Source organism: Elephantulus edwardii, unplaced genomic scaffold, assembly GCF_000299155.1.
Source record: "Elephantulus edwardii isolate Elephantulus edwardi_28Jun2011 unplaced genomic scaffold, EleEdw1.0 scaffold00086, whole genome shotgun sequence".
NCBI lineage: Eukaryota > Metazoa > Chordata > Mammalia > Macroscelidea > Macroscelididae > Elephantulus > Elephantulus edwardii.
Genome location: NW_006399836.1, coordinates 1,744,699 through 1,752,946, shown reverse-complemented (window position 1 = coordinate 1,752,946; position 8,248 = coordinate 1,744,699). Strand labels below are relative to the sequence as shown.

General features: G+C 45.8%; 1 pseudogene; it reads right to left on the bottom strand.

Annotated features, from left to right (window-relative positions):
• Positions 1–5,484: 5,484 nt before the first annotated feature.
• LOC102851703 lies at positions 5,485–6,217 on the bottom strand (annotated as a pseudogene).
• Between the last annotated feature and the right edge of the window lie 2,031 nt (positions 6,218–8,248).

Sequence of the window (8,248 nt, the reverse complement as noted above, 5' to 3'; positions counted from 1 at the left end):
TCTAAAGACCTGTTTCTCCTTTAGGTATGTTAGAAAACTATAGTTATTTTTCTTCAGCCTGAAAAACTAGTTGTTTAGCCTCTAGGTTTCCTGTCTTTAGCCATGTAGAGTAGTTTGATCTGTCTGTTTGTGGAAGGAAGAAATGTGTCTGTCCTAGATCCTGGTGAGGCTGGTTCTCCAGTCATATGTAAATTGTATCTTGGTCTGCCTGTTTACCAGGAGGAGAACTGGGGCCTTCCTGAATCACTGATACATAGATGGGAACGGTCCTTTTCAGATGTAGAAATTACCATTTTTTTTACTGACAAAAGTGCACTGTTAAATGAGGTGGAGTTTCACCCTAGTGTATAAGGCCATGACCACTCCCAGACAGGGAGGCAGTCTTTGAGGCCAGGACCCACTGTCCTCCACAGATCTGTAATAAAGTGCATGTATGAATATTGTAATCCGTTTGTCTTATTGGCAGTTGACTATGGAAAGAACCCCTTGTGTTCTGTAACATCTGGAGAACAGGAGACTGGGATTTTCAGCTCAGCCCTGACTCCCCTGCTGTCGCCTTTGACTAACCACTGTCCTTCTCCTAGCCTCAGTTTCCTCATCTATAGACTGGGGCTGATCACCTGCATCCCAAAAGGTTGTGGTATGCGTTAATGAGATGCAAACGTGCTTTACAAAGCCAACTCTGCAGACAGGTGGAAATCACACCCCCAAGCATCATTACCTCAGGGCTGAGGTCCCCCAGACAGACAGGAACTGAGCTGGAAGTGAGGGAGGATGCACAGGAGGCAGCAGGCCCTTCTCTCATGGGAAATCTTAGGAAGAGTTGCAACTACAACATTCATTCTCATGCAGTTCTTTACTGAGCACCCAGCCAGCACTGGGCAGCCTTCTGGATGCTGGGGGCTCAGCAGTGAGCAAGACAGAAGAGCCGCCTTGCCCTGTGAGGCTGACACTCTAGTGTCCACAGGCCATCAAACTGACAAGGGCAACTCAGGTTTGATGGGAAGCTTCGAGGTCAGAGAGTGCAAGACAAAGGTAGGATAGTAGGAAGACTAACACAGCTCAAACAACGTAACCAATGTCATTGAATTGTACATGTAGAAATTGTTGAAATGGCAAAGGCGAGTCTTCAGCTGAGTATGTGGTCACAGACACACACACAGACAGTGCTAACATTCTAGTATGAGAGACCAGAATAAATAAAACAACAACCCAATGTGTGATCTTGTCAGGTTGTTGTTAGGGGTCATCAAGTTGGCTCTGTCTCATAGTAGCCCGTGTATGAGACAACAAAACCCTGCCTGATCCTGTCCCATCCTGACGATCCCTGCTCTTCTAAACCCCATTGCTGTCCCCCTGTTTGGGTTCCCCTGATGTTTTCTTTTTTTTTTTTTTAATTTTTTTTATTTTATTATTTGTGTGTACCGTCAAATCAGATCTGACTGGTACAGAAGGGAATTGTCCCTCCTTCCCCGGCAGAGCATCTGGTGGATTTGAACCGTGCGCCTCTGGGATTGCAGTGCAGCTTCTTGCCACTAGGCCACCAGAGCTCCTCCCCTGATGTTTTCTGATGACTAGAGTTGACTATGTGGATCAAACAAACTGGCTGACATTGTGAAGAACATTTGATTGTGCTTATATTAAACCCAAACCAAGAAAAGTGTGAATGCACCAAGCTGTATCTCTTCTTCATACCTCTTTAATATGTATGCAAGCAAGTCATTTAAGAAGAAAACGTGTCATCGTTACACAGATGACACAGCCTTGCTTGCTGAAAGGGAAGAGGCCTTGAAATGCTTGCTGCAAAAATCAAAGACTACAGCCTTCAATATGGGTCATGTCTAATCATTAAGAAGACAAAAATCCTCACTACAGGGCTAATCATCATGGAAGGTGGAGAGAAGATTGGATTTGTCAAGGATTTCATCTTGCTTGGATCCACAATCAACACCTTTCGTGCCAGCAGGCAGCAGATCTGGAGATGTATAATATTGGGAAAGTCTACTGTCAGGAATGTCTCCAAAATCCTAAGAGCAATGATGTCAGTCTAAAGGCTATGGTGCGCCTGATTCAAGCCATAGTCTTGGACCAGAGAGCATTATGCTGAGTGAACTAACTCAGTCCCTCACTGAGCTGGATTGAACAGTGGGCTCAAGTGTGTCAGAGATGATGCGGACGGCACAGGATGGGCCAGGCTTCAGATCTGTTGTTCAGAAGGTCGCCGTGAATTATATTTGACTCAATTAGCACTTAACAGCAACAATAGAGTTGACTTCTGTTTTGGCAGGAAGACCTCAGAGGTAGTGGGTGTCTTCCTCAGGGTTTCACCTCAGATGTAAATGACAATCTTGTTCTTATAGGGATGTTTGATTGGATTGTTCTTTGAGCCCTGGGTGCTAGGCTTCTGTAAGGATCCTAGCCTTCTTGTTAAGTACACGGTCCTTGGAGACTATGCATGCATGATTTCCACCACCACCTGCCAGTGCGTTGTGCAGCAGTGGCTTGTGTGCTTCTGTGATCCTAGCAGCTCTGCCACCAGTATTTCAAACACATGTCATGTCACCTACGGTGGACAGGTTAGAGTGGAACTTCCAGATTCAGACATATTAAGAGGCGAGCCTGAACACCCGTTTCTGAAATAAAAGGCCTTCAAAAACTCCATGGATGGCTGTATGATGGAAGCCGAATATCAAATTTACTAATAGTAGACCAAATGCTATATCAGGAAATGAGGGAGGCTTAATACAAGCTGAAGGTCACCTTGTGGCACTAAGGTGTTCCCTAAGAGTCAACATTGTTCTTAGTTTGTATCAGCTGAATCCCTCCCTCCTGAGATTAGCATGAAGAGGAACTTGGCCTTATCTGTAAAAGACTTCACCATTATCCTTTGTTTTGTTTTGTACTTCCTTATGATTTCACTTTGTTTACCTTCCTTATGATTCTAAATAAATACTCAGAGAAGCATGGCTTGGGGCCTTCAGTTATGGGAACTGTTGGCCCCCTGTTTTTCACACTCTCTGTTCTATATCATTCCTGGTAATCTGTCTCATTATTAATAATTATAAAAATACTTTACCCTCGGTCTGCAACAGCTGTGGAATGGCCTGGTGGAGGGCTGAAAGATGAGACCCCAGGTCGGCAGGGAAGGAGACCCTCGCTCTCACGGGCTAGCATGACGCCCGCAATAATAGACTCAAACATGCCAGTGGCAATGAAGATGACAGAGGACCGATCTGTTTTATGTAAGAAGGACATAAATCAGAAATAACAGGACAGGAGGGACCTGGCTACCTATAATGATAGCACTGGCCCTTCACAGTGACCTTATGACCAAACTATGTTTGGAATTGCTTTGCCACATCTCCAGTGAGAGACGGACTTTGTGTGTATCTCTTTCCTTTGAACTTGGACTCGGGCCCATATAGTCTGGCAGAAATGATCTGTCATTTTTGAGAACTTGAGCCCTAAGAAATTGGTAACTTCTGCCTCCTGACTTTTGAGATGCTTGGTCTTAAAACACAGTCAAGATGCTATGAGGAAGCCTAAGAAACTGATGGAGATGCCCAGACAGAGAAGAACAGACAGAAGAAGGCCTTGACACTCAGCTCAGCGGAATTCCCGGCTCACAGCCAGCACCGACCTGCCAGCCAGGTGAGTAAGTCTTCTTGGATGTAGCTGCTCCCCTCTGACAATGAGGGGGGCAGAAGTGAGTCACTCTCACAAGCCCTGCTCAAATGGCAAAACTCACGAGGCAAAGACAAGACTCATTGTTTCACACCACCAACATGTAGTGTGGTTTGTTATGCAAGAAGAGTTAATTGGAAGAAAATTCATGAAAGTCTCCCCATATTACAGAGGAAAATGTGAGGTGCTGAAAACATAGCTCATCTGGGTTTTCACAGCCAGTATTGTGAACTAATGATCTTGTTCGGTAGTTTCCACTTTCATTTGGATCACCTTTCTTGGGAAATGGACCAAATATGGACCTCTTCCAATTCATCGGTCAGACAGCCATTCTCCAAATTGCCTGGCATAGGCTGGTGTGCACATCCAAGGCTGCATCTGTTAATGGAAACAAGTCAATTGGTATCCCATTTATCCTGGGGCCTTATTTTCTGTCAGTGCCTTCATTGTAGCTTCCAATTCCTCCTTCATTACTATTGGCTCCTTCTCACATGGTTGTGGTGGTGGTTGTTATGTGCCGTCGAGTCGCTTGTGATTCATAGTGACTCTGTGTACAACAGCCATAAACTCTGCTCTGTCTTGTGCCAATCGCACCATCTCCGATACACCCATCCCGATTATCCCAGTCACTGAATCAATACAGCGCAGAGAGGGCCTTCCCTTCCTGCGCTGTCCCTCCACCCTACCAAGCATGATGTCCCTCTTCAAGGACCGGTCCCTCCTCACAACATGTCCAAAGTATGTTAAAAGGAGCCTTAGAATCCTTGCTTCCAAGGAGCCGCCCACTTTGACCCTTTCCAGGACGAATCTGTTTTCCTAGCAGTCCATGGTACCCTCAATACTCTTCTCCAGCACCACAGCTCAAAGGCATCAATTCTCCTTCTACCCTCCTTAGTCATTGTCCAACTCTCTGATGCTCATATGGTACTTCCTAAATTTTTTTTTTTTCCTAAAATTTTTATACGTCAATCTGTTGCTTCTGTTACAGTGATTCTGTGTACTTTGAGCATGTTGCTAGGATGGGGCTGTTCCTTAGAGAGGGACATGATGCTAGGAAGGGTGGAGGGTCAGCAAAGGAAAGGAAGACCCTTGACCAGGTGGATTGACACAGTGACTACCGCAATGGGTTCAGGAACTGTGAGGATGGCACAGGATAGAACAGGATTCAGATCTTTTGTTCAGAGGGTCACTATGAGTCGTATGCGACTCGACAGCACCTAACACCACCATTGTGGATTAAACTGTGTCCAATGCCCAGCAAAATGTGTTAGCATGCTAATGCTTACAACTGTGGATGTAACCCCATTTGAGAACAGGGTTTTAAATGAGGTCAAATCAGCCAGTGTAGGGTGTGTCCCAAATTTGATCACTTCTGTAGTTATAATAAAAGAGCAGAACAGATTTAGAAGCAAGCGCAAACAGGTACAAGAGAGATGCCAAGTGCTTGTTTCCATAGAATTGAGAAACACTTAGCCTGTGAGGTTTTTCTTAGAGCCCAAAGATCTAGAGCCCCCTAGAGTGGTGCCCTACGATCTAAATGAGCCATTATCACCTCGCATGCATGTGAAAATGGCACAGACAGTAAGGAAAACAAAGAAGAATTGATGCCTTTGAATTACGGTGCTGGCAAAGATATAGAACATTGAGTGTCAAAACAACGCCCAAATCGTTTTTTGGTTTTGTTTTTTTTTTTTGTTTTGTTTTTTTTGTTGTTTTTTTTTTGTCTTTGAAAAAGGTTTTATTAAAGGTCTTTACAAAGCAACTTCCAAAAATTCAGATCCAGTTGCCAAGGAGACCCTATTATGCAGTTGGGATTGGCTGAGGCAGAGCAGGTGGCTCTGGCTTCCCACCTTTCTGCTCGGAGATGGGGGTGGTTGGTAGGCAGTATCTCGTCTTTGGGCTCCACAATGCTCACGTGGTCAGGGAGGGGCTTTTTCGGGCCAATCTTTCCACTTGGGTCCCAGGGCAGCATGATCTTTACTTTGATGCCCAGCACACTGTCTGAGCAACACGTGGTGCACAGCTGTGTCGACGTAGTAGTTAACAGGGTCCCCACTGTGGATCATAAGGCCATCGACAAATTTCATGGACTTAGCTCTCTGTCCTCGAGTTTCCCAGAGACCACAACTTCACAGCCCTTGGCCCCACTCTCCATTATGAACCGTGGCACACCATAGCAAGCCCTCCGCACAGCAAGCCCTCCTAGGAGTTTGTAACGAAGAGACTCTGCCTGGGCAATGGCACACAGACCTCTTGTGGCCACTTTTTCAGCATAAAGCTCCACATTGCCCTCAGGGAAGCCAAACCTCTTCTGAACCACAGCAGTTAGTTGTCGGATCCGTCGGCCCTTTTCACCAAGGACATTCTGTGTCCTAGTGGCTAAGATGATGATTTCTGTCCTGGTTGGTGTAACTCGAACTTCAACTCCAGAGTAACCATCCTCAGCCAGCTCCCGAGTAAGAAACTCATTCCGTTCGGCTTTGAAGATGCCATCTGCAACAAACTTCCTCTTCTTGGAAATCTGCGCCGCCATCTTTGCTCACGCGTCGCCAAAGGAAAAGGACCAAATCTGCTTCTGAAGAAGAGTATCTACAATGCTCTACAGCATCGAGGTGGTGAGCCAGGCCTACGTACAGAGCATGTTGTTACCAGGGACCATTCCCCGGAGAAGAACACATGACACTGGCCTCTGAGCCACTGGGGTGGGGGGTGGGGGAACAATCCTAGCAAAGGACGCTGAGTGGTCTGTTTAGTTATATATATATATAATCTCCATCATTGAACCAATCAATGCCACTAAGGGACTGGTGTTCTCCAATTGGCGTAGTTTGTGTTCTTAGCCAATCACTGTGGTGCGGGAGGCGGAGTCAAGTGGGGAATCTGATTTCGTAACTCCCATTGGGAACGTCTCTGGAGAAAGTTGAGTCAGCATCTCACCTGGGATGTGAACCCCCTGCCGGGTAAGATATGTGACAGTTCCAACTCCATGGGGAGAGGGAGAGGGAGAGGGAGAAGCTGAAGCGAGCTAGCCGTCACCTCAGTGCAAGAGCCAGAGCTGGCTCTGTCACTGACTTGTAATGTGGCCTAGGGTAGGGTGATCTGAGAGGAGGGGACAGCTCTTGGGGCACCCGGTGTGATGCTTTTGCTGTTCCAGGAGGAATCACAAGATGAGCTGTGCTTTGCATCTGGCAGGTGGCCAAGTACTTTGCCTAGGTGGGGAGGAAGGATCAGCAGTATTAGCCTGCACTGTGGCCCCTGTGTTTCCCCTTTCTTTTTCTGGACAGCCTGAGGACACAAAGAGAAAGGTGTGGAGGTACATGGCCTTAACAGGCAAGAATGAGTGTAGAGAGGAGACACTCAGAAGAAAAACGTCTCCCCACACATCAGGGCTGGGCACCCAGGGCTGGAGGGAAAGTGGGACCGTCTGTGGATCTGTCCTCAATATGACTATTGGTCTGTAAGATGCCTTCCCCCGACCCCCAACCCCCCAGCCCCAGCCTCTGAATTATTTTTTTTTTATTTCCATTCATTCACTGTTGCACTTTCCTCCCTGCTCACCCCTCCCTGACCAATTCGCTTTTCTCTTTGACAAATTAAAAAAAAGAAATTTCTTTCATTGTTATACAATCCCCCCCCCACTCCACTATGCAGGTTTCATTCTGGACTCTTGTAATGACAATAATACCTAATCATATATTCCTCCTAAACAGTTCTCTGTTTCGATGCAGTATGTATTCTTTATCCCCTCTTAGTTTACCCCCAGCTCCAATCTAAGTCCCGCTTTACAACAGTAGCGTTATACAGTATTTGTTCTTTTTAAAAAAAATTTATTATTGTGTGTGTGTGTGTGTGTGTGTGTGTACCGTCAAATCAGATCTGACTGGTACAGGAGGAGATTGTTCCTCCTTCTCCAGCAGAGCATCTGGTGGATTTGAACCATGCACCTCTGGGATTGCAGTACACCTTCTTGCCACTAGGCCACCAGAGTTCGCCAGTATTTGTCCTTTTATGACTGAAATATTTCACTCAGCATAATGCCCTCCAGGGTCACCCATTTTGCATAATATTTCATGAGTTCCTTGTTTTTCTTTTTTTTAAAATTTTGTTTTATTATTATTTTTTTGTGCATGTACCATCAAATCAGATCTGACAGGTACAGGAGGAAATTGTCCCTCCTTCTCCGGCAGAGCATCTGGTGGATTTGAACTGTGTACCTCTTGGATTGCAGTACAGCTTCTTGCCACTAGGCCACCAGAGCTCCCTTGAGTTCCTTGTTTTTCAATGCAGCCTAGTTTACATGCAAGATGCCTTTGTGCAGCCAACACACAATGGTTGTATATTTTACAACCATTACATTTTAGAACATCTTCCTCACATCAAAAAAGTTGTAGTATTGGAGAAGAGTGCTGAATACCCCATGGACGGCCAAAAGAACAAACAGACGTGTCTCGGAGAAAGTGCAGTTAGAGTGCTCCTTGGAGGCAAAGAGACAAAGATTCACCTCACATAATTTTGGGCATGTTGCTAGGACAGTATTCCTTGGGAAGGGATATCATGCTTGGAA